We start from the raw sequence: 24,790 nt of genomic DNA, 5'->3' as shown, positions 1-24,790 counted from the left end.
CAGCCAGAAAGCAGTGATTTTTTTTTATGGTCCTTATTACTCATGCTATCAATTTTATCTGTAATAGGTCCCTGTCAAAATCAGAGTAATTAAGTGGAATGACAATTCTGTTAAATGTGTTCATGCCATTGCATTGGCAATAAAGCATGCACATATTTGCAATTAAGACTTATCTTTTTACTTTGCCATGGAGAATTGTGATGAACATTAAGTTGCACAGGCATGGGGATCCAAAAGGGTATTCGTAAAAATAACACCAGGTGTATATGCTCAGGATTATAATATCTTCTTATGCAATTACTTATTTTCACTGCGTATTTTTTGACTGAATAATAATTACCTTAGCACTGAGAGGGAGACAGGATCAGCTAGTTTCAACCTTTTATTATAACCTCCCTTTTAAAAATTTGTAGCACAGCATAGAACCATAACTATTTATTCAAATATATTTGTTCCAGTTCTTAGTTTTTAAAGGGTAGCCGACTTTCACATACAGCACACTGAGCTTTTAATACAGTCATTTTGGTGCTACACAACAGAACATTAAGATGCATACTGATAGGATGGTTACTTTCTTAAGCTACCACTAGGAATCATCAATATAACAGAGATAAAGGAGACTTGAAACCTAGCCCAAGCAGTGAATTGACAGCCGTCTTTAACCATATGACCTAAGAATGACCCTGAGCTCTGCTGGATTCAGGAGATAGATCTGTTGCAGAGCACAGGAATCAGATATCTCACGGGCCTAGAAACTCCCATTGTGCAACAACTGCAGAATCACTTGCAAAGTCTGATAGACACATAGGTGATAAATAGTGATGCAAACGCCATGCTCTTTTATTATATATTTTGAAATAGAGTTGTGAGTGGTTAATATTTATTTTATTTGCTTCTTCCTTTGTAAAGTTAACATTTATAAAAAAACAGTAAGTTTTAAAAAATTATTTAAAATTTTCTTGTAAATTTGTTTGAGTTCTTTGTAGGTTCTGGATATTACCCCTTTGTCTGATGAGTAGATTGCAAAAATTTTCTCCCATTCTGTAGATTGCCTGTTCACTCTGATGGTAGTTTCTTTTGCTGTGCAGAAGCTCTTTAGTTTAATTAGATCCCATTTGTCAATTTTGGCTTTTGTTGCCGTTGCTTTTGGTGTTTTAGACATGAAGTCCTTGCCCATGCCTATGTCCTGAATGGTATTACCTAGGTTTTCTTCAAACAAATTTACAAGAAAAAAACAAACAACCCCATCAAAGAGTGGGCAAAGGATATGAATAGACATTTCTCAAAAGAGGACATTCATACAGCCAACAGACACATGAAAAAATGCTCATCATCACTGGCCATCAGAGAAATGCAAATCAAAACCACAATAAGATACCATCTCACACCAGTTAGAATGGCCATCATTAAAAAGTCAGGAAACAACAGGTGCTGGAGAGGATGTGGAGAAATAGGAACACTTTTACACTATTGGTGGGATTGTAAACTAGTTCAACCATTATGGAAAACAGTATGGCGATTCCTCAAGGATCTAGAACTAGAAGTACCATATGACCCAGCCATCCCATTACTGGGTATATACCCAAAGGATTATAAATCATGCTGCTATAAAGACACATGCACACGTATGTTTATTGCGGCACTATTCACAATAGCAAAGACTTGGAATCAACCCAAATGTCCATCAGTGACAGACTGGATTAAGAAAATGTGGCACATATACACCATGGAATACTATGCAGCCATAAAAAAGGATGAGTTTGTGTCCTTTGTAGGGACATGGATGCAGCTGGAAACCATCATTCTCAGCAAACTATCGCAAGAACAGAAAACCAAACACCGCATGTTCTCACTCATAGGTGGGAACTGAACAATGAGATCACTTGGACTCGGGAAGGGGAACATCACACACCAGGGCCTATCACGGGGAGGGGGGAGGGAGAGAGATTGCATTGAGAGTTATACCTGATGTAAATGACGAGTTGATGGGTGCTGACGAGTTGATGGGTGCAGCACACCAACATGGCACAAGTATACATATGTAACAAACCTGCACGTTATGCACATGTACCCTAGAACTTAAAGTATAATAATAATAAAAAAAATTTCTAATTTAACCATGTTTCAAATATTGGTACTATTTTATATATATGTATATATTTTTCTTTTTCTTTTTCTTTTTTTTTGAGATGGAGTCTCAGTCTATTGCCCAGGCTGGAGTACAGTGGCGCAACCTTGGCTCACTGCAACCTCTGCCTCCCAGGTTCAAGCGATTCTTCTGCCTCAGCCTCCTGAGTAGCTGGGATTACAGGCATGTACCACCATGCCTGGATAATTTTTGTATTTTTAGTAGAGATAGGATTTCTACTTCTGGGTTCGAACTTCTGACCTCGTGATCTGCCCACCTCTGCCTCCCAAAATGCTGGGATTACAGGTGTGAGCCACCGCACCCAGCCACTGTATGTAAATGTATATATTCTTTCCTTCCTTCCTTCCTTCCTTCCTTCCTTCCTTCCTTCCTTCCTTCCTTCCTTCCTTCCTTCCTTCCTTCCTTCCTTCCTTCCTTCTTTCTGTCTCTCTCTCTGTCTCTTTCTTTCTTTCTTTTTGAGAAAGAGTCTTAGTCTGCAATCTCAGCTTACTGCAACCTCCACCTCCCGAGTTCAAGTGATTCTTGTGCCTCAGCCTCCAGAGTAGCTGGGATTACAGGTGTGCACCACCATGCCTGGCTAATTTTCATATTTTTAGTAGAGATGGGATTTCACCATGTTGGTCAGGCTGGTCTTGATCTCCTGACCTCAAGTGATCCACCTGCCTTGGCCTCCCAAAGTGCTGGGATTACATGTGTAAGCCACCATGCTCGGCCTGTAAATACATTTTGTACACCTACACATACCTATCAATAGTTGATTTTATGTGGGTGGAATGATATACTCTAAAGTGCGTAAAGTCACATGTGGCATTTTATGATAAAATATACCCTTTGTTTTGTTTGGTAGCTCTTTAACCCTAAGGTGTGCTTACATTTAAACTTTCTAACATCTTTCCAACTGGATTAATGATGATGGTTTAGTAGGGGAAGCACACAAACAGAACTTTAGAATATGGACTTGAGCTTGATTGCCCTGCTACCTTGTTGCAGAAATGCTATATGAGACAGTTTTATATATATATATGTGTGTGTGTGTGTGTGTGTGTATATATATATATTTTTTTTTAGATGGAGTCTTGGTCTGTTTCCCAGGCTGGAGTGCAATCTCGGCTCACTGCAACCTCCGCTTCCTGGGTTCAAGCAATTCTTCTGCCTCAGCCTCCCGAGTAGCTGGAATTACAGGCACCCGCCACCACGCCTGGCTAATTTTTGTGTTTTTAATAGTGACGGGGTTTCACCATGTTGGCCAGGCTGCTCTCGAACTCCCAACCTCAGGTGATCTGCCTGCCTCAGCCTCCCAAAGTGCTGGGATTACAGGTGTCAGCCACCGCGCCTGGATGAGACAGTTATTTTAATAAAGCAGAGTTATTAATAAGGGAATAGACATTTAGAGAAACTAAATAATAGGAAAGCAGCCTACTTCATTAGCTTTTATTCATTAAAGTAGAGATTTTGGTGGTTGTTTTCTTTTTGGTAACACTTTTTCCTCTAGGGTTCTCACAAATGAAAAGTAGATATACTAAAAAAAGATATAAACAAATTTTTTATACTTTTAGCATATATATAATAACTAAAATGTTTACACATCATTCAGTGAAAATGCAAATGGATGATTTTGGTACAATCTTCTCCAAGTGTAAAATGCATTTAAAAATTATTCAACTCTGGGAAACAGTGAGATCCCATCTCTACAAAAAATTTAAATATTAGCCAGGCATGGTGGTGTGCGCCTGTGGTCCCAGCTACTTGGGAGACTGAGACTGGAGAATCACTTGAGCCCAGGAGATCAAAGCTGCAGTGAGCTATGATTATGCCACTGCACTTCAGCCTAGATGACAGAGTAGGCCCCTATCTTAAAAAAGAAAAGAGAAAAAAAATTATTCACAAGCAATGAATAATCCTCATACTCTGCTCCTCAAGTTTCTCTTTCAGTTTTTCAAAGGCTACTACAGCTTGCAGGTAGATCCTGCATTGGGAATTTGCTGGAGACACTTTGGGAGTTCCATGGGCAGTTCCATGGGAACTGGACTCCCAGGTCTTTTGGGGGTATATGACCCTAAATTAGTGCTAAACACAGGATAGAGCTGGAGCTCCCAGCCTGACTCCATTGGGGGAAGAAAAAGCCCTTGCCTCATACTTGTAGCACTGAAAATTGATAGAGGTTTTTAATTAAATCCTAACAAATACCAATATTAGTTGAATCACCTTTCCTCTAGGGCCATTAGAGAATGCTAAGTTCAACTTTTGTGTTTACCTTCAAGCCCATCCTTTTCCCAGGATAGCATTTTATGGTTTTTTATTCCTTGCTGTGCTTTTTATGAGAGAAACAGGTAGTGATCTGCATATTCTAATTGGTAATGCTTTCTAATAATACTGTAATTATTATAACAGTTCTATAATAGTTATTCTCTGAAAAGTGTGGAGAGATCTGTGGCTAAGGGAAGAGCATTGCCTCCCTTGCTCTGTGACAAATGAGGATTTTAGTCTGATTCATAACCTTTCACAAACAGCTACATCTTGACCAGACCACTGTATTTGGTGACCTATTCAATTCATTAATGTTTCACATTGTGCGTAAGTGCCTACAATGGGAAAATGACAAGTGAGTACCAGTGACCTCATTAACTTGGCTAACACTGCTAAACAAATGGCTTGGCATTATGGAAGTTTGCCCCATAGAAACCTGTCTAGCTGAGGACAGTAACACAGTCTTACTATTGGCTGCTTCAGAGCTTAATATGCTCTGCCACTTTGCTCACTTGCATATACCCCAATGCTTTTCCCAAGTAATATTTTTTTTGTGTCCAACTGACACCTCCCTATAAATGAGATGCATCTTTGGTTTGACTTGTTTATTATCACGTATCTATAATGCTTTAGAAAGTAGAATGCTTCAGCATTTAGTTTCAGGAAACAGAAATCATTCTAGATCTTTTTTTTTTTTTTTTTTTTGAGACAGAGTCTTGCTCTGTCGCCCAGGCTGGAGTGCAGTGGCTGGATCTCGGCTCACTGCAAGCTCCGCCTCCCGGGTTCACGCCATTCTCCTGCCTCAGCCTCCCGAGTAGCTGGGACTACAGGTGCCCGCCACCTCGCCCGGCTAGTTTTTTGTACTTTTTAGTAGAGACGGGGTTTCACCGTGTTAGCCAGGATGGTCTCGATCTCCTGACCTCGTGATCCGCCCGTCTCGGCCTCCCAAAGTGCTGGGATTACAGGCTTGAGCCACCGCGCCCGGCCCATTCTAGATCTTTTTACGAAGAAAGAGATTTAAATATAGGGAATTAGGTCCTCATAAAATTGGAGTAGTGAGCTCAAGTTTGGGCTTGCAGGAGTGACTCCCAGAATAATACTGATAAACTGACCTGACATTTTAGCTGCTACTTGATCATGAAGATGAGGAATCAGGAGGTTGCCATGGAACTGTAGAATATAAGAACTCACTACAATAGCCTCACAAAGCTAGTGACAGGACACTGGAATTCTGCTGCAGAAAAACCCAGCATCTCTCCTCCCTAACCATACAGAGAAGGCAGCAGGGTGATTGCCATCATATATCTTCCACCTTTCAGATCTCACATGATTGAATCTTATTGTTGGGTCCTAGAACTCTTGCTGCAGGGGAGTGTAGGGAAAATATGAATTTAACATTCTAGTTTCTGCAGTACTGAAAGGCATTTTGGAAGGACGTTGGAATGGTGTGGCTAATTTGCCATTTCCATCTAAAGAAGCAGAAATATGTAACAGTAACATCTGAAGCCAGTGCGGTGGCTCACGCCTGTAATCCCAGCACTTTGGGAGGCTGAAGCGGGCAGATCACCTGAGGTCGGGAGTTCGAGACCAGCCTGACCTACATGGAGAAACCCTGCCTCTACTAAAAATACAAAATTTGCCAGGCATGGTGGCGCATGCCTATAATCCCAGCTACTCAGGAGGCTGAGGCAGGAGAATCGCTTGAACCTGGGAGGCGGAGGTTGCCATGAGCTGAGATTGCACCATTGCACTCTAGCCTGGGCAACCGGAGTGAAACTCCGTCTCCAAAAAAAAAAAAAAAGAAGAAAAGAAAAGAAAAAAAGGGAAATCTGTGGGTTTTCTTCCTCTTCCTATGACCTTTGATTTTCATTTAGATGAGTATATTTTTTTCACTAAAGTAGTAAAAATTTAAAAATGGCTCTCCAATATTTCTGCTGTTTATCTGAAACAGCTTAGCACCTCCATAGCCCTTTCCCAAGTGTTGATTGAAGATGTAGTAACCTGGGTCTCAGAGGTTCTCCGTCTTCTTCCATCTCCTCTTCCAACCAGTTGCTCTTGATTTCTCCATTGACTCCCATTTATTTCTCTCTTACCCTATGTACATTCCCCTCATATTATTGCTTTGGTGGGATTGTGTTGCTTATTCTCAGCTTTCTTTCCAGAAGCTGTCTTTGGGATCTTCATAGTTTCTAGACTTAGCAGCCATAGAGTTTCTTACTCAAATTCTCACACCTGTTCTTAAAAACCTAGCCTGCATATGTCATTTGGACCCCCAAATATCTAGGAGGGAGTCTGACTAGTAACAGTTACATTACTGAAATGCTCTTAAAATGTTTCCTTATATGCAGGGTGTGGTGGCTCATGCCTGTAATCCCAGCACTTTGGGAAGCCGAGGTGGGCGGATCACGAGGTCAGGAGATTGAGACCATCCTGGCTAACACGGTGAAACCCCATCTCTACTAAGAATACAAAAAATTAGCCAGGCATAGTAGCAGGTGCCTTTAGTCCCAGCTACTCGGGAGGCTGAGGCAGGAGGATGGTGTGAACCTGGGAGGTGGAGCTTGCTGTGAGCTGAGATTGCACCACTGCACTCCAACCTCGGTGACAGAGCAAGACTCTGTCTCAAAAAAAAAAAAAAAAAAGTTTCATTATAAAAGTTTCAAAAAGAAGTAGATATGTCAGTTGAGCAAATTAAAACATTTAGGGACTGCATTTATTTTCCATTGCTGAGCTGCTCTTATCTTGCTAGAATCAGCACTTAGCACAGTCACAAAATAGGCATGCAATATAGGTTGAATTAATCACAGAATTTGGCCGGGCGAGGTGGCTCAAGCCTGTAATCCCAGCACTTTGGGAGGCCGAGACGGGCGGATCACGAGGTCAGGAGATCGAGACCATCCTGGCTAACACAGTGAAACCCCGTCTCTACTAAAAATACAAAAACTTAGCCGGGTGAGGTGGCAGGCGCCTGTAGTCCCAGCTACTCGGGAGGCTGAGGCAGGAGAATGGCGTGAACCCGGGAGGCGGAGCTTGCAGTGAGCTGAGATCCGGCCACTGCACTCCAGCCTGGGTGACAGAGCGAGACTCTGTCTCAAAAAAAAAAAAAAAAAAAAAAAAAAAAAAAAAAAATCACAGAATTTAATGACCATGACGCCACAGTTCCAGAACTCATTCATGTATTTTGATAAGTAAGAATTATGCTTTAAGTTTATGCATCTTCTTTTGGCGTGCAAACCTTAGAAAGTGCTATATTATCAAGCTATCTGACTATACAGTGTGGCTTAATTATAAGAGGAAGCGATTAAACTACGGATTAGCCAGCACTCCTCAGGTAATTTATTGGCTCACATAACAGAAAGGACAGGGACAGTCTTCAAGGGCAGCTGGTCAGAGCTCACATGACGTCTTTAGAACCTATCTTCTTTTCACATCCGTTGGCTACATTGCTACTTTCTGCTGTATTTAATTAGTTGGCAGGCTATCCATGATGGCTTCAAGCCCTACAAGAACACATTAACCCAATACCAAATCACATGAGAAAGAGAGTACACTTCCTGGCAGCACAAATATAGGTTTAACTCTGAGACCTGAACCTCCTTTAATTGTTATTGGCCTGACAGGTGCCCATCTATGAAAAAGTCAGTGGCTGGGGGAATGGGATGCTCTGATTGACTTACTTTTGATCTTAAACTCCACCCCCAAATCCAAAGGTAGAATTAGCCTCATCATGGACTGAGAATGGGGCTAAGGTGGATCCCCAAATGGAAATCTAGGGACTTTTTTAATCGCAGGAAACAGTGTAAATCCTGGACAGCAAAAGCAACACATGTCCACCACAAATAGAAAGCAATCTGCCGTTACCAAGAAGATACTGTGTCCCTAGAAACTTAGAGATGAGATATGAAGTCATGAACCATCCTGAAATTTCTGGCTGTGTTTTAGTGCCCTGGACCACAGGCACATCTCACTTTTGAGTTGGACTTCCTGAAAAAACATTTTAAAAATGTATTATTATTATTATTATTATTATTATTATTATTATTATTGTTAGAGATAGAATCTTGCCTGTCACCAGGTTAGAGTGCTGTGGCACAGTCATAGCTCACTGTAGCTTCTATCCTGGGTCAAGAGATCCTTGTACCTCATCCTCCCTAGTAGCTGGGACTATAGGCACGTGCCATCATGCCTTGCTAAAAAAAACACCTTTTTCTTCCCTGAGATGGAGTCTTGCTCTGTTGTCAAGACTGGAGTGCAGTGGCTTGTTCTCGGCTCACTGCAACCTCCGCCTCTTAGGTTCAAGTGATCCTCCTGCCTCAGCCTCCTGAGTAAGCTGGGATTACAGGTGCCCGCCACCATGCATGGCTAATTTTTGTATTTTTAATATAAACAGGGTTTCACCATGTTGGGCAGGCTGGTTTCGAACCCCTGACCTCAGGTGATCTGCCTGCCTCAGTCTCCCAAAGTGTTGGGATTACAGGCGTGAGCCACGACACCCGGCGAACACTTTTTTTTTTTAAAGGAAACAACAAAGCTGAGAGCCAGCATGCAAACTTTAAGGACATGAGTCTAGAGTTGAACTAAGATACACTAAGATGGAATACACCCTGCAGTTCTCAAGAATGATTCAGGACTCTAGGCCCTGTTTGTCCAGATTTCTGTTTTTAATTTAAAATTGTTATTGCAATAAAGTAACACTCAAAAAGAAAAAATCCAAACATACACAAATGTTAGAGAAGTAGTACAATGAACTCCCATCTACTCACCATACAAATGAAATTACAATCGAGATTTTGTCATTTTCTTCATCTGTCATCTCCTTTTCCCCCTTTGCTTAAGTATTTTAAAGCAAGTCCCAGATACCATGCCATTTTACCCCTACATACCACAGTATCAAAATTTTTTAAAAGAAAAATTGGCCTTGTTTTGTTAGTTATTTAATACAGCTAGAAAGGATTTAGCTATAAATCCATATAAGCTGGGGTATCGGAAGCTTAAACTCGTTTTTTCTAAAACCCTAGAAGCCAAATACACCTTTGACCCAGTATCAGACCTAGAGAGCATTCACAATACAACAATATTACAGTATTCCACACAATAAGAAAGGAATTAAAAGGGTAAGTTTGTTCTATGCCTGAATGGACAGAACTTTGGCTGGCTTCCTGTTGAAGCAGTTTAGACATTTTGAAAACTGCTGCAGCTGCCAATTTTGTGGATCTGATTGTCTAATGGTTGTCTGTTTTTTTGAAAGTAAGGTTTTCTCCCTTGGGATTTCAACATGATTGTGTTCTAGAAACTGAATTCCTTAGAAAACTATTTATAAATTGCATGTGAAGCTCAAAATTTATTTTAATGTTTTAAAATACTATCTTGAGTTTCAACACAGGCAACCCAGTCAGTCTGGTTAGCCTGAGCCAATTTCTTTCTTTTTTTTTTTTGAAACGGAGTCTCACTCTGTCCCTCAGGCTGGAGTGCAATGGCGGGATCTTGACTTACCACTACCTCTGCCTCCTGGGTTCAAGCGATTCTCCTGTTTCAGCCTCCCTAGTAGCTGGGATTACAGGTGCCTGCCACCACGCCAGGCTAATTTTTGTACTTTTAGTAGAGATGCGGTTTCACCATGTTGATCAGGCTGGTGTCGAACTCCTGAGCTCATGATCCACCTGCCTCAGCCTCCCAAAGTGCTGGGATTATAGGCATAAGCCACCATGCCCAGCCCAGTCTGCACCAATTTCTTATGTATGGATTGATATGCTGGGATAACCAGGTTCCAAAAGAAACTGGTGGTTGGAATTTTTACGCTAAAAATTTCAGTTAGGACTGTTGTAAGACAGATTATAAATCAAAGTTTAGACCTGCGACTTAACAGTATCTTTTTTTTTTTTTTTGAGATGGAGTCTGGCTCTGTCGTCCAGGCTGGAGTGCAATGGTGCGATCTCAGCTCACTGCAACTTCCACTTCCAGGGTTGAAGCGATTCTCCTGCCTCAGCCTCCCGAGTAGCTGGGATTACAGGTGCCTGCCACCACGCCTGACTAAATTTTTGTATTTTTAGTAGAGACGGAGTTTCACTATGTTGGCCAGGCTGGCCTTGAACTCCTGACCTCAGGTTGTCTGCCTGCCTTGGCCTCCCTAAGTGCTGGGTTTACAGGCAGGAGCCACTGCCCCTGCCCATCAGTATCTTTTTAAGTAAAATATCTGGCATAGTTTCTACCAAGTTGTCAGTGAGGCTTCTCCTCCCCTGCAGCCTGTAATTCAAAAGGTCCCATTGAGGCTTTGACCTCTAGCAGCATGTCCAGCATGAACAGCTTGTCCACTGATACTGAAACAAGGCAGGGTGGAAAGAGCAACTGGAAATAGCTATTGATTTATTCATTTGATAAATATTTTTGGAGCTTTTGTTACATGCCAAGCACTATTCTGTGGGAGTTCTGTGGGTAACTTAAAGTGGAAGTGACGAGAACCCTGGTTACAAGGTGCTTACCATCTGCTGGAGATGAGCCCTTACGCTAAGTAGAATATGAAGTGCCATAAGAGGAAAATGGGAATTCTGAAAAGGAGAAAATTTGTTACTCCCAGAGTCTGGGATCTGGGAAGCTGCATGGAGTTGAAATAAGCTGAGGAATATACATTGGATTTGGATATGCAGAAATATGCAGGAAAGAACATAAAGGCCTTGCAATTATTATGAAGCATTGCATTGCTTTTTTTTTTTTTTAAAGGCAGAGTCTTGCTCTGTCACCCAGGCTGGAGTGCAGTGGCACGATTCCAGCTCACTGAAACCTCTGCCTTCCAGATTCAAGTGATTCTCCTACTTCACCCTCCTGAGTAACTGGGACCACAGGCATGTGCCACCATGCCCAGCTAATTTTTGCATTTTTAGTAGAGACAAGGTTTCACCATATTGGCCAAGCTGGTCTCGAAACCCTGACCTCAAGTGATCTGCCTGCCTCAGCCTCCCAAAGTGCTGGGATTACAGGCGTGAGCCACCACACCTGGCCTGCATTGCATTTTTTAGGGAAGAGCCATAGCCATAGGGAGGCTGGTGCCTCAACAAGTGATATTGCTGTTTGTCAGTTTATGTCTTCTTCTTCTTCTTCTTCTTCTTCTTCTTCTTCTTCTTCTTCTTCTTCTTCTTCTTCTTCTTCTTCTTCTTCTTCTTCTTCTTCTTCTTCTTCTTCTTCTTCTTCTTCTTCTTCTTCTTCTTCTTCTTCTTCTTCTCCTCCTCCTCCTCCTCCTCCTCCTCCTCCTCCTCCTCCTCCTCCTCCTCCTTCCTCCTCCTCCTCCTCCTCCTCCTCCTCCTCCTCCTTCTTCTTCTTCTTCTTTCTTCTTCTTTCTTCTTCTTTCTTCTTCTTCTTCTTCTTTTTGAGACAGGATCTCATTCTGTCACCCAGGCTGGAGTATAGTGGCATGATCATGGTTACTTCAGCCTCCACCTCCCAGGCTCAAGTGATCCTCCCGCCTCAGCCTCCTGAGTAGCTGGGGCTATAAACATGTGCCATCCCTGGCTAAAATATTTTATATTTTTCTTTGTAGAGACAGGATTTTGCCATGTTGCCCAAGTTGTTCTCAAGCCCCTGGGCTCCAGCAGTCCTCCTGCCTCAGCCTCCCAAAGTGCTGGGATTACAGGTGTGAGCCACTGCACCTGGCTGTCAACTTATGTCTTATATAATACATATATATCATGTATAAGTTATCTCTAAGTTATGTCTTACTAGTTGCAAAAGGGATAAAAGAAATGACATGGCAATAGCCGGGTATGGTAGCACATGCCTGTAGTCATAGCTACTTGGGAGGCTGAGGTGGGAGGATCCCTTGAGTTTGAGACTGCAGTGTGCTATGATTATGCCACTGCACTGGGTGACAGAGTGAGACCCTGTCCCTAAGTGTTAAAAAATGGACTGGGCTCAGTGGCTGTAATCCCAGCACTTTGGGAGGCCGAGGTGGGTGGATCACTTGAGTTTAGGAGTTCGAGACCAACCTGACCAACCTGGTGAAACCCCATCTCTAGTAAAAATATAAAAATTAGCCGGGCATGGTGGTGCATGCTTGTAATCCCAGCTATCTCAGGAGGCTGAGACAGGAGAACCGACTGAACCTGGGAGGTGGAGTTGTGCAGTGAGCCAAGATCATGCCATTGCACTCTAGCCTGGGCGATAGAGGAGACTCCATCTCAAACAAAACAAAACAAAACCCAACAAAGAAACAAAAAGACAAAAAAAGTAATAAAAAGAAATTACATGGTGAATATTCTCTTATTTATTTAAATTTACACATAATAATTGTACATATTTATAGGGTGTATGTGATGTTTCAGTACATACAATGTATAGTGATCAGATCAGGGCAATTAGCATTCCATCATCTCAAACATTTATTATTTCTTCTTATTGGGACATTTCATATCTTCTCTTTCAGCTATTGGAAAATACATACGATTGTTAATTATAGTCATCCTAAGGTGGTATAGAACGCTAGAACTTATTCCTCCTCTCTAGCTGTAATTTTGTAGCCTTTAAGGAGTCTCTCCTTATCCTCTTCTTCCCTATGCTCTTTCCAGTCTCCATTAACCTCTGTTCTACTTATTATTTCTAGGAGATTTTTTTTTAAGCTTTTCTACATATAAGTGAGAAAATGTGGTGTTTAACTTTCTGTTCCTGGCTGATTTCACTTAACATAATTGTCCTTCAGTTCCATTCATGTTGCTGTGAATGACGGGATTCCATATTTTCTTTATCCATTCATCTGTTGTTGGACACTTAGGTTGCTTCTATATCTTGGCAATTTTGAATAGTGCTGCAGTAAACATGGAGTGTAGATATCTCTTCAATATACTGATTTCCTTTCCTTTGGATAAACGCCCAGTAGTGGAATTGCTGGATCACCTGGTCATTCTACTGGTAATTTTTTGAGGAAATTCCATACTATTTTCCATAGAAGCTGTACTAGTTTACATTCCCACCAACAATGTATGAGTTCCTTTTTCTCTACATTCTCACCTGCATTTGTTATTTTTTGTCTTTTTGATAATAGCCATCCTAACTGGAGTGAGATAATATTTTATTGTAGTTTTGATTTTCATTTCATTGATGATTAGTGATGTTGGGCATTTTTTTCGTATATTTGTTGACCATTTGTATATCTTCTTTTGAAAAATATCTATTCAGATTGTTTGCCCATTTTTAAATTGGATTCTTTGTTTTATTTTGTTTTTCTGTTGAGCTGTTTGATTTTCCTGCATATTCTGGCTATTAATCCCCCTGCAGGATGAATAGTTGGCAAATATTTTCCCCCATTCTGTATGTTGTCTTTTCACTCTCTTGATTGTTTCCCTGGCTGTACAGGAGCTTTTTAGTTTGATATAATCTCATCTGTTATTTTTGCTTTTGTTGCCTGTGGTTTTAAAGTCACATTCATAAAATCTTTTCCCAGACCAATGTCCTGAAGTGTGTCCCTTATATTTAATTCTAGCAATTTTATGCTTTGGGTTTTTAAGTCATTTTGAGTTGAATTTTTTACAAGATGAGACGGGAGAGTCTAGTATCATTCTTTTGTGTGTGAACATCCAGTTTTCCAAGCACCATTTATTGAAGACACTGTCTTTTCCTCAGTGATTGTTCTTGGTATACATGGTAAATAGTTCGATGCTACATCTAATCAGTATTCTGTGAATCTGTTGAAAGCTTTGCCTCCATAAATCCCATAAGATTTTGAATTGAATAGAAACAAGATATTATTTCAACCAGTATTTAATGTGAAATAGCTTTAGTTTGTAAACTTTGAACCCCCTCCCTATATGTAAAATGCACAAAAAGTATAAGTAGAAGGGGACAAGATATAATAAACGGCTCTGATTAGGTTCTGTTTCACCTCCTTAAGTCTCTCTAGAATCTGCTTGCTTTTTCTCATGTTCATTGCCACTATTCAGTTTTAGGTGGGTAGCTAGCTCTCATTTACGACTCCTCGTCTTGAGCCCTGATATCTTTCACTCCATTCGCCATCCTGCTGAGTGAAATTTCTAAAATACCAAATCTAATAGTTTCTCATTGTTTTAGAATGCTTCAATGGCATTGCATGGCTCTTAAGATTTGAATTCTGTTACATGATTTGCAAAGTTCTCTATGATCATTTTATCAGGGTTGATGTGTGTGATCAAACAGTATCTAAATAGAATGCAAGCCACTCAAAAAAGTCAGTTAAATGTTATGGTATGAGTAGTAGGCAGTAATAGATATCACATGATAATACATTTACTCCATCTTGTTTGATACTTTTCTTATCGTGTTTCTTACGTGAGCCATTAGCTGAAGCTTACTTTATGGAATAGATGAATTCTTTAAATGTTCTCTATAAAGTGAATTTCTGTATTTTAAGTCTTTTCCACACTAAATTTCATTATAGAATTAGAAATTGATCCTTCTGTAAGGACTGTTGACCTTAAGATACAAAAGTTTAAACTTTCCAGCATATATTGAAAGGAAATGAAAATATGATATACTAATTTAATTCATTTTAATATATAAACATATATATTTAATATATGAATTTAAATCAAGATTATTTCTATTTTTAATCTAATGAAATAAAGGTTAAACTAAAAAGATGTCAGTGACTTTATTAAATGTAATACAGCAGAATGAATAATCTTCATACCTTATCAACATCTAAGTCTCAATAATTTTCAGCAGGACAGCATGTGATTTTCATACCTTGCTGAAAATTATTGAGATTTGTTTTTTACTACCTTTGGAAATTGTTGACTTTGGCCAGGCACGGTGGCTCACGTTTGTAATCCCAGAACTTTGGGAGGCCGAGGCAGGCGGATCACAAGGTCAGGAGATTGAGACCATCCTGGCTAACACGGGGAAATCCTGTCTCTACTAAAAATACACACACACACACAAAATATTAGCCGGGCGTGGTGGCGGGCGCCTGTAGTACCAGCTACTCTGGAGGCTGAGACAGGAGAATAGCGTGAACCCGGGAGGCGGAGCTTGCAGTGAGCCAAGAATGTGCCACTGCACTCCAGCCTGGGTGACAGAGTGAGACTCTGTCTCAAAAAAACCAAACTGTTGACTTTGGGAAACATAAATTGATCTGGGTAGATGGTGTAAAATCGACATTGACTTTAACAAATGGCACAGAACATTTATTGGCGCATATTCAAAGAGAAGTAGTGATCAGAGAGTAGTATCATACATATGTTACTAAAAGGTCAGGGTGTTCTTGAACTTTTCAGTAGTCTATCATTCATTCATTTAAATGCTTATTCACATTAATTCAGAAATATTTACTGAGGCCCTGTGTGGTCCTTCACATCTGCAATCCTAGCACTTTGGAAGGGCCAAGAGGGAGGATTACTTGAGCTCAGGAGTTTGAGAACAGCTTGGGCAACATGGCAAAAACTCATCTCTACTAAAACAACAACAACAACAAAAATTAGCCAGGTGTGGCGGTGCATGCCTGTGGTCCTAGCTACTTGGGAGACTGAGACGGGAGGATTGCTGGAGCCGAGGAGTTCAAGACCAGCCTGGGCAACATCGATACAAAAAATTTAAAAATTAACTGGACACGGTGGCACGTGCTTGTAGTCTCAGCTGCCTGGGAGGCTGAGGTGAGAGGATTACTTGAGACCTGAAGATCAAGGTTGCAGTGAGCCATGATTGCACCACTGTACTCCGGCCTGTGTGACAGAGCAAGCCCTGTCTCAGAAAAAAAAAAAAGTGATTTCCACATTTTATCAATGGTTCTCAGTTCTGACTCTCTTAGAATTTACAATCTAGTGTGGAGGTGGTTGGGAACAGACAATAAATAAATGGATAATAAATAAGAAAGTTAATATTTGGTAGAGGTAAGTTCCATGAAGGAAATGACAGTAGGAGGTGATAGAGACCATAAAGGGAGTGGTTATTTTTATATAGGCTGGTCAGGAAAGGACTTTCCAAGTACAGAGTAGAGACTTCTGTGATGAAAATGAGCCAGAGAGGGCGGGCGCAGTGGCTCATGCTTGTAATCCCAGCACTTTGGGAGGCCGAGGCAAGCAGGTCACGAGGTCGAGAGTTCAAGACCAGCCTGGCCAACACAGTGAAACCCTGTCTCTATTAAAAATACAAAAATTAGCCAGGCATGGTGGCAGGAGCCTGTAATCCCAGCTACTCAGGAGGCTGAGGCAGGAGAATAGCTTGAACCCGGGAGGGAGAGATTGCAGTGAGCCAAGATCATGCCACTGCACCCCAGCCTGGGCAACAGAGCCAGACTCTGTCTCAAAAAAAAAAAAAAAAGCCACAGAAATAAAGGCCTGGGAGAAGTGTTTCCTGTAGAGGGGATGATAAATGCAAAGGCCTAGAGGTAGGAATAAATTTGGCATGTTTGCAAGACACTCGGGGCAGTGGGGAGGTGTAAGGTGGACAGGCTGGGGAAAGATCACACTGGGCCATTAGGCCATGGTATGGAGTTTGGACTTTTTAAAAACATTTTATTATTTATTTATTTATTTATTTAATTTTTTTAAAATGGAGATTCACTCTTGTTGCCCAGGCTGGAGTGCAGTGGCGCAATCTCAGCTCACTACATCCTCCGCCTCCCAGGTTCAAGCGATTCTCCTGCCTCAGCCTCCCAAGTGGCTGGGATTACAGGTTCCTGCTACCATGCCCGGCTGATTTTTGTATTTTTAGTAGAGATGGGGTTTCGTCATGTTGGCCAGGCTGGTCTTGAACTCCTGACCTCAGGTGATCCACCTGTCTCAGCCTCCCAAAGTGCTGGGATTTCAGGCATGAGTCGCCACACCTGGCTTCTATTTTATTTTTTTGAGATAAGGTCTTGCTGTGTCACCCAGGCTGGAGTGCAGTGGCGCGATTACAGCTCATTGCACCCTCAATTTCCCAGGTTCAAGCAATCCTCCTGCCTTGGCCTCCCAAAGTGCTGGGATTACAGGTGTGAGCCAACTTGCTTGGCCTGGATTTTTATTTTGTATGAAATTATTGGGTACCTGCTATGGGTTACCAGAAATACAGATAAATAATGTCAAGTCAATGTGATAAATTTGGAAATAACTGATTTCTACCTATTATCAGTAGTTCTCAGTTTTGGCTGCAAAGTAGAGAAAGTTAGGAACCATACATATCTGGGTGCCATCTCCAAAATTTCTGATTTTAATTGAGTCGGGCTGGGTTCAGGCCTCCACATGTTTAAGAAGCTGTACAGGTGATGGTGATGCCATCAAAGTTGCTAACTGCTGAGGACAAAGGCTTGATTCCAGTGGGCAGATGGTAGTTTCCACACAGGTTCACTCAAGGAACCACAAATGCAGCACCCTGAAAAGTTTATCTGAAGATCAAGGCTGGAACCAGATAGCACATGCAACGTCCACAAGTTAATGTTTATAAAAATGTGTTCAAGGCCAGGCACAGTGGCTCACGCTTGTAATCCCAGCACTTTGGGAGGCTGAAGTGGGTGGATCACCTGAGGTCAGGAGTTTGAGACCAGCCTGACCTACATGGAGAAACCCCGCCTCTACTAAAAACACAAAATTAACCAGGTGTGGTGGTGCATCCCTGTAATCCCAGATACTCAGGAGGCTGAGGCAGGAGAATCGCTTGAACCTGGGAGGTGGAGGTTTCGGTGAGCCGAGATCCTGCCATTGCACTCCAGCCTGGGCAACAAGAGTAAAACTCCGTCTCAAAAAAAAAAAAAAGGTATATTCAAAAGATAATCACAGAGGTGGGGCTGGGTGCGGTGGCTCATGCCTGTAATCCCAACACTTTTTGGGAGGCCCCGGGTGGGAGGATTGTTTGATTCCAGGAGCTCAAGACCAGCCTGGGCAGCAAAGTGAGACCCTGTCTTTCAAAAAAAAAAAAAAAAAAATTAGCCGGGCATGGTGGCATGCCTCTGTAGTCTCAGCTACTGTGGAGACTGGGACAAGAAGATCTCTTAAACCCAGGAGTTCCAGGCTGCAGTGAGCTATGATCACGCCACTGCATTCCAGCCTGGGTGACAGAGTGAGATCCTGTCTCTAAAAATAAATCAACAAAATATTAAATAACAATATATATTAATGAAAATTTAGAGGCAACACTCCAAGAATGACTCCTTAGGCTGGGCATGGTGGCTCACAGCTGTAATCCCAGCACTTTTTGAGGTTGAGGCAGATACTTGAGTCCAGGAGTTCGAGACCAGCCTGGCCAACATGGCAAAACCCCATCTCTACTAAAAATACAAAAATTATCTGGGCTTGGTAGAGGGTGCCTGTAGTCCCAGCTGCTGCAGGAGGCTGAGGCATGAGAATTGCTTGAACCCAGAAAGCAGAGGTTGTAGTGAGTCGAGATAGCACCACTATACTCCAGAGTAAGACTGTCTCAAAAAAAAAAAAAAAAAAAAAAGAATGACTTTTTACCTTAGATTTTGACAATAGAATTTAACAGAATATACTTAATGTATTGAGTTGGTTCTGATTATCTCAGTGCAGTACAAACACACTAACCTTATTAGTTATACAATCTCTGTGTTATACAGGTATGTGTATGTGTTTGGGAATAGTTTGGACCATTTAAACTTATATCCTGCTCCTTCTGTTTGTATTTCATATTTTCTGTATTAAATCACTCTATGCAATAGTTTCTCCTACTTATTTTTATTGTTTGCTTTTTCTGAGATAGGGTCTTGTTCTGTCACCCAGGCTGGAGAGCAGTGGCACGACCACACCTCCTGGACTCAATGGATCCTCCTACCTCAGCCTCCTGAGTAGCTGGGATTATAGGCTTGCACCACCACACCAAGCTAATTTTTTTTGTTTTTTCCATGTTGCCCAGGTTGGTCTCGAACTCCTGAGCCCAACTGATCCGCTCACCTCAGCTTCCTAAAGTGTTGGGATTACAGGCATGAGACACCATGCCCAGCCAAGTATCTTCTTTTTATATTAAAACTTTTTTTTAAACATTTTACTAAATTACCTTTTCTAAAGTCAATTCAGAAGATGTCAACAAATAATGACCATCTAATCTATTATTACCATTGTACTACTCCAGTCTTATTCCATACTCAGAGATCATTTCAATTGCCTGTAGAATTAAATGTACACTTTTCTCTCCATGACCTTTAGGACAATAGTTTCTAAACTTTTGGATTTCATGTGCTTGTAAAATTTTAAAATAAAGTTAGGAAACTCATATATGTTTGCAAATATTTTATTTTCCTAAGTAAGGCCACTAAGGAAAACAAATACTATCTAACAGAATTATCATTCCACTTAAAAAGTATTAACTCAAAAAAGTAAGGACTCACTGATTTAATATTTCTTTAGTTCTAAAATTCTATTTTAAATGCTGATTGTATAGAAGTGATAGTTGACTCTCCACATTCCCCTATAATAATTGCCACCATATTTAGCACAGTGCTAAATACATAGGTGGTGCCCACAAAATATTTTGAAGCTGATATTCTAGTTGTTTTAGACTCACATGATATTGGATAGGTAGCAGTAGCTATTCAATAAAGGTTTATAGAAATGGTCAGTGAATAAATGAATGAATGTTCATTCTAAGTATATCTAGAGAGCTTGGACACTGATTCCCAGCACTTTGAGCAGGTAGATATCATCACCAAAGCATGAAGACTGGATTCTTCTCTATATCTGTCTCTGTGTTGCTGTAAATAAAACAGCCACATTCAATGGAAATATGAATTTTGATTACAAATGGTTGTTTCTGCTATTAGCTCATTTTATATAGATAATTTTTAGTAAGTGCAAAAAGATTTTCCAATTTAATTTTTATTCTTGTATTTGAATGTGAACTGATCAGTAAATTTGTAAGCAGTTTTGATATTTTTCATCTATTCCATTCTTTCTCCTAAGTACAATAATCTTTTCTTTTTCCAACACTTTGCCATTACTAAGTTGATTTAAAAAGGTAACTTCTTAGGGAAATGATCCATGTGTTTAAATGTTTCCCAATTGTGCTTTGATTTACAGGCTGCATGTTTCTATTGATTGTTACATTGGACACAAGTGACTTAGCTCATTATTCTTGTATTGAAAGTTATAGCAATTAAAAGCAAGAAACTACAAATGGACCTAGGTCTCAGTCCAATTAAAAAAAAAAAAGTGACAGTAGTACCAGTTTACTGAGAATATTTTTGTTTGTTTGTTTGGAGACAGGGTCTTGCTTTGTTGCTCAGGCCAGAGTGCACTGGCATGATCATAGCTCACTCTGAGACAGCCAAGTGTAAAGGGGTCCACGGAGAATCTTTGACTGGCCTGTGCACCTGGAGAACGGGGTAGAGCCCTGGGATGTTCGTGCCCTTTGCATGGGGGAGGAGCCTGGCCTCTCCTATTCCTGGGTGGTAACTTGAGATTCAGTCTGTGAGGCAGGAAGCCAGCTAGCAGGACTCTTGCTTTTCTGAGAGTCCCTATTTCCCTTTTTTTTTTTTCCTTTTCAACCAATAAATCCTACCTTTCTCACCCTTCAAAGTGTCTGAGAACCTAATCTTTCCTGGTTGTGTGACAAGAACTGAGTCACGGCACCAAAATGTCATGCGCGTCTGTGTGAAGAGACCACCAAACAGGCTTTATGTGAGCAATAAAGCTTTTTAATCACCTGGGTGCAGGCGGGCTGAGTCAGAAAAGAGAATCAACGAAGGGAGATAAGGGTGGGCCAGTTTTATAGGATTTGGGTAGGTAAAGGAAAATTACAGTCAAAGGGGATTTGTTCTCTGGAAGGCAGGAGTGGGGATTGCAAGGTGCTCGGTTGGGGAGCTTTTTGAGCCAGGATGAGCCAGGAAAAGGACTTCCACAAGGTAATGTCATCACTTAAGGCAAGGACCAGCATTTTCACTTCTTTTGTGGTGGAATGTCATCAGTTAAGGCAGGGCAGGGCATTTTCGCTTCTTTTGTGATTCTTCAGTTACTTCAGGCCATCTGGGCGTATACATGCAAGTCACAGGGGATGCGATGGCTTGACTTGGGCTCAGAGGCCTGACAAGGAGAAAGTCCTATGACAACTGCAACTTTGAACTCCAGGGCTCAAGGGATCATCCCACCTCAGCCTCCTGAATAGCTGGGATTATAGGCACCAGTCACTGTGCCCAAACTTAAAAAACAAAACAAAACAGTCTGGGCAACATGGTAAAACCCGTCTCTACAAAAAACACAAAAAATTAGCTAGGCACGGTGGCAGGGTGTCTATAGCCCCAGCTACTCAAGAGGTTGAGGTGGGAGGATCGCTTGAGCCTTGGAGGTGGCAGTTGCAATGAGCCAAGATTGTGCCACTGCACTTCAGCCTGAGTGACAGAGTGAGACCCTGTCTCAAAAAAACAAAAAAAAAGAATAAGATTAATCTATATTCACTTTTAAGTATTTGCTTTTTAAAAACATTGATTATATCTGAATACATTCATGCCTTTCATTTTTTAAAAAAAGTAAAATTTATTTGCTTTCAGTTCCCAACCCATTTTCTATCATTATAAAAATACTACATTCTCATTATAAAATGTTTGGAAAGTACTGAAAAGTAAGTGTGAAGAACTGGAAAAAAATTCACCCATGGCCTCCTCAAACTAGAAACTACTATTGTTATCATCATTTCTATTTGGTCTTTTTATTTTTATTATTTATTATTATTATTATTTGAGACAGAGTCTGGCTCTGTCGCCCAGGCTGGAGTGCAGTGGCATGATCTCAGCTCACTGCAAGCTTCGCCTCCCGGGTTCATGCCATTCTCCTGACAGCCTCCCGAGTAGCTGGCACTACAGGTGCCCGCCACCATGCCTGGCTAATTTTTTGTATTTTTAGCAGAGACAGGGTTTTACCATATTAGCCAGGATGGTCTCGATCTTCTGACCTTGTGATTCACCCGCCTTGGCCTCCCAAAGTGCTGGGATTACAGGTGTGAGCCACCTTGCCTGGCCTGGTCTTTTTATTTTTAAATCCACTTTCCTCCCTCCATTCCTGTTTATATCATAGAGCACATATAATTTTGTGTCCTGCCTTTTTCACTTAATATTTCATTATAAGCATTTTGGCTTGTCATTAAAAAACATTTGTACAAGCCAGGTATGGTGGCTTGTGCCTATAATCCCAGTACTTTGGGAGGCTGAGGTGGGAGGATTGCTTGAAGCCAGGAGTTCAAGACCAGCCTGGGCAACATAGCAAGACCTTGTCTCTACAAAAGAATTAAAAACAAAAAAATTTGCCAGGCATGGTGTCATGTGGCTATAGTCTTAGCTACTTGGGAGGCTGAGGCAGAAGGATCCTTTGAGCCCAGGAGGTAGAGGCTGCAGTGAGCTATGATCATGTCACTGCACTCCAGCATGAATGACAGAGCGAGACCCTGTCTCTTAAAAAAAGTTATATATATGTTATATATATATGTTATATATATGTTATATATATACATGCATAATTTTTTTTTTGAAACGGAGTCTTGCTCTGTTGCCCAGGCTGGAGTCTCACTGTGTTGGCCAGGCTGTTCTGGAACTCCTGGCCTCAGGTGATCCACCCACCTCGGCCACCCAAAGTGCTGAGATTACAGGCATGAGCCACCAGGTGACCAATGCATACATAATTTTTAATAGCTGCAAAATACTTCATTCTTTGCATTACCATAATTTGCTTTAACATTCCTTTTGTTGGACTTTTAGATCATTTCTGGCATTTTGCTATTATTAACATCTTTGGCACATTTTTGGGAGTAGTCAGCATTTTGCATCACTTTCCAAGGATAGACTTCCAGAAGTAGTAGTACTGGGTCAAAGGGTGAGATTATTCGCAAGGCTTCTGATTCATATTAACCATATTGCTTTTGGCTGGGCATAGTGGTGCACATCTGTAATCCTAGCACTTTGGGAGGCCAAGGGAGGTGAGTTGCTCGAGCTCAGGAGTTCGAGACCAGCCTGGGCAACACAGCAAGACCTCATCTCTACTTAAAAAAAAAAAAAAAAAAATATATATATATATATATATATATATATATATATATATATATATATAGGCTGGCTGCAGTGATTCACGCCTGTCATCCCAGCACTTTGGGAGGCTGAGGCGGGTGGATCATCTGGGGTCAGGAGTTCAATACTAGCCTAGCTAACATGGTAAAACCCCATCTCTACTGAAAATACAAAATGAGCTGGGTATGGTGGTCCATGCCTGTAACCCCAGCTACTCAGGATGCTGAGGCAGGAGAATGGCTTGAACCTGGTAGGTGGAGGTTGCAGTGAGCCAAGCTTGCACCATCGCACTCCAGCCTGGGCAACAGTGTGAGACTCTGTCTCAAAAAAAAAAAATTAGCCAGGCATGGTGGCACACCACTGTAGTCCCAGCCACTTTGGAAGCTGAAACAGGAGGATCACTTGTGCCCTGGAGGTCGAGACTGCTGTGAGCTGTGATCATGCCACTGTACCCCTGCCTTGGTGACAGAGCAAAACCCTGTCTCAAAACAAACAAATTGCTCTCCAAAAAGTGCTAATTTACTTTGCAAAATGAAGTGAATATAAGTGTCCAACTTATTGCACCCTGGCCGGCATTAAGAATTAAAATAAACTTAAATCTGTACTAATTTGAATTTTGGAGATAGTATTTTATCATTTTAAAATATTTTAGGACCAGGTGCGGTGGCTCAAGCCTCTAATCCCAGCACTTTGAGAGGCCGAGGCAGGTGGATCACTTGAGGTCAGGAGTTCGAGACCAGCCTCACCAACATGGTGAAACCCTGTCTCTACTAAAACTACAAAACTAGCTGGGTGTGGTGGCGCATGCCTGTAGTCTCAGCTACTTGGGAGGCTGAGGCAGGAGAATTGCTTGAACCCGGGAGGTGGAGGCTGCATTGAGCCAAGATGGCACCAGTGTACTCCAGCCTGGGCGACAAAGCAAAACTCTGTGTCAAAAAAATATATGTATACACACACACACACACACACACACACACACACACACACACACACACACAGATCATTCTTTTCCTCTTTCTGTAGTGACCCATATACTTTATATTTGATTAAGTTCCCTACATAGAATCTAGCACATATGGGAAGAAAGCTAACAGATTTGGCATCTGAGGTCTTTCGATGCAAATAATTTGTCTAACCGTGAGATATGTAGTTGGCTTATAGTAATGGGGGTAATTTTGTAGCTAGAATAGAGTTCTCACCTATGAGATTGCAAACGTTGCCAAATTGTATCAATTTAATACCTCTCTAGTTCCGTCTCTATGAAACAGAAATGGGAATACAGGGGTTTACAAACGTAAAAGTCATCTGAAATGGTACTACCAGGAAAATCTTGCATAAACTCCTACAATAAAGAAGCTAGCAAAAGAAAGCTTCATTGTGAAGTAAGGAACAAGGAGTTTTATTTAAATGGTTGAAAAACATTTCCATTCAATTTTAATGTCTTAAATGATACATCCTAC

At 41.2% G+C, this 24,790-nt stretch overlaps 2 long non-coding RNA genes and 1 pseudogene across 3 annotated transcripts in view; 1 reads left to right on the top strand and 2 right to left on the bottom strand.

Moving 5' to 3' along the window:
* Positions 1–5,551, bottom strand: part of LOC105475741 (mitotic spindle assembly checkpoint protein MAD2A pseudogene) — a 35,927-nt pseudogene extending 30,376 nt beyond the window's left edge.
* LOC139362825 (uncharacterized) overlaps positions 1–24,790 on the top strand; it is an 82,224-nt gene that overhangs the window by 19,242 nt on the left and 38,192 nt on the right. The gene's annotated exons all lie outside the window — the stretch shown is intronic.
* LOC105475743 (uncharacterized) overlaps positions 7,577–24,790 on the bottom strand; it is a 75,027-nt gene continuing 57,813 nt past the window's right edge. Inside the window, exons 5-6 of one of the 2 annotated variants that reach the window (XR_011622254.1) lie at positions 8,258–8,380; positions 7,577–7,896 (exon numbers count right to left, since the gene is read on the bottom strand). This is a non-coding gene — a long non-coding RNA (uncharacterized lncRNA). The remainder of the gene's footprint in view (positions 7,897–8,257; positions 8,381–24,790) is intronic. The other variant, XR_011622255.1, reaches the window with a different exon arrangement.

Source organism: Macaca nemestrina, chromosome 4, assembly GCF_043159975.1.
Source record: "Macaca nemestrina isolate mMacNem1 chromosome 4, mMacNem.hap1, whole genome shotgun sequence".
Taxonomy (NCBI): Eukaryota; Metazoa; Chordata; class Mammalia; order Primates; family Cercopithecidae; genus Macaca; species Macaca nemestrina.
Note: the sequence above shows the minus strand (reverse complement) of the source record. Positions and strands in the feature narration are given on the sequence as shown.